Genomic DNA, 2,287 nt, shown 5'->3' with positions numbered 1-2,287 from the left:
AGCAGGTGGGCCTTCTCCCAGCCCTCCCTGACCCCTCCACTCCCCTCACCCCCTTCTTCACAGCCTAAAGTGAAAGACATCCTTAGAAGGTGGAACCTCAGGATAGAAGGCTCTTGGATCCCTGAATCACTAACTGGAAGAGAGCTTCCCAGAAGTATCCAATCTCATCAAATGTTGCATGCGATGGAAATACATTTTTATTAGATTAAACCTCTAACATTGCAGGGTTGATTCATTTCTGCAGCATAGCCTACTCTTTCCTTGTCCGTTTATCTGCCAATAACTGCTGAGTTTTATATCTCACTGTTTCAGGCACCAGAGAGGCACTCAAGCCCCCAAATCCCAGAAAATGAATTGATTGGAGCAGCTCACATGCAGTGCCAATCTCTTGGCCAATCAGCTGTCCTTGGAGGCAGAACCATAGGTGAACATGGCAGCTCCTACAGGGACCACATGGATGGGGTTTTGGGGGGTACAGTTTCCAGAAGAAGGCCTGGAGAGCTGGAGGGGGTGGAGGGGAGGATGACAAAGTGAGACAACAGACTATAGTGTGGGCCTATTTAGCACTGGAGTGTTGTGCTCTGATCATTGTATTTTGAAAGGGATCCTGAGTCAGGATTCCTGACAAATCCATTAGAACAAATTGGGAAGAAAGCGAGTGGGGAGGTAAGAAAGAAGCCTCGAAGAACTGTGACCTAAGATGTAGAACAGAAAGAAGCGGGAGATATTTAATCTAGACAATGGAAGACTTGGCAGGGACAAGGGACTCTCTTCAAGTTGGCAAAGGGATGTCCCACGAGAGGGACCCTGTATTCCTCCAAAGGGCCACACTAGACCCAGAAGGCAGACCTGACAGAAAATTCAGATGGCAGCCCAGCTTCAGGAAGAACTCCTAACCATTGGTGAACCAAGGAGGTCTCAGAGGCTCCGCCTCTCTTAGGAGGGGCTGAGTGGGCCGTCACAATGGCACATCAGCCATCTTGGTTAGAACTGCTGGAGATGAGATTCTAATGTTCCTATCTGCCTGCACTGTCCCCTCCAAAACTGAATCTCAGAATTACTTTAAGTTGGTACCAGTGTGACCAAGAGGCCAAGAAAACTCTAATATGGGGTAGGATATGACCTATCAGCATGGTCCACATTGTCCAGGGACCGCCCACTGCCCTTGTCGCGCCCTGGAGCTTTAGAAAAGGGCTGCGTGGGCACATAGGAAACCCTGGGAAAGATGTTGTCTCACTGCTCCCTGGTGCTGATCCTTGAAGCCGAGGCTAAAAGCAAGGTCCAGTGATGTGGGAGGCAAGGGGGATCGATCTCCTGACGACTGTGGGCCGTAGGCAGAGACAACATCCTCTCAGATACAACTCAGAAACTAAGCTAGGGCTACATGGTGTAGAATTAGGAGTCTTCTCCCCTCATTTTACAGCCCAAGTGACATTGTGACTTTAGTTACTGGCAAGTACAGGATCAGAATTCTGCTCTTCAAGGTCTTATAGGAAGCAGGGCAGTGTAGGGTGGTGATTAGGAGCACAGGGCAGAGGAAGACCACCTGACTGCTACTTACAAGCTGTGTGATCTTGGGCAAGTTAATTTACCTCTCTGTGCCCCATTTCTCAGATATAAAACTAGAGATAGCACCGACCTCAGACAGCTGTTTAAAGGATTGGATTGGTTATTATTTCCAAGGCTCAGAGGTACACATAGACAGGAAGAGACAGATCTAGGATTTGAACCCAGATCTACCTGATCCTGAAAACCAAGGTCCTCCTGCCCCCTCCCCTCGCCATGCAGCCTTCCTCAACCCTCAAACGGAAATGTTTTCTGTGTTGTCTCAGGGAGGGCTCCCTTGGTCAAGCCTGTGTATTCAAGAAGCTTAAAAAGCTTCTGTTCTCACACATGGGAAACTGAGGCACAGACCATCATCACAGTGACATGTCACCTCCAGGAAGGGGAGCTGAGTGGAGAAGCCTGCGTCAGATGTCTTTTGAGTCAGGTTCTTGAGGTGAAAATAACCCGTGTGCTCACAAGCTGCTCAAATGACCCTGGCAGGCCCGGTACGTGCTTGGCTCTGTGTCAGAGTTTGGGTTTGACCCAGTTGCCCTTTTTCCTGGTTTCAGGTGCATCGTGAGCCTGTCAGCCGCTGGGCAAAGGCAGCCCCTGAGGCATGGAGCAGGGGAGCAGGGAGGGGCAGCACCAGGAACAGCATCCTGGCGTCCGAGTGGTGAGACAGAGGGCCCGCTGGAGGCTCTGAGCCCCGCCTGGCCGGCCTCCCATCGGCCTGCCGGTCCCT

This window comes from Saccopteryx leptura, chromosome 6 (genome assembly GCF_036850995.1).
Source record: "Saccopteryx leptura isolate mSacLep1 chromosome 6, mSacLep1_pri_phased_curated, whole genome shotgun sequence".
Lineage (NCBI taxonomy): Eukaryota > Metazoa > Chordata > Mammalia > Chiroptera > Emballonuridae > Saccopteryx > Saccopteryx leptura.
This window is presented reverse-complemented; position numbering follows the sequence as displayed.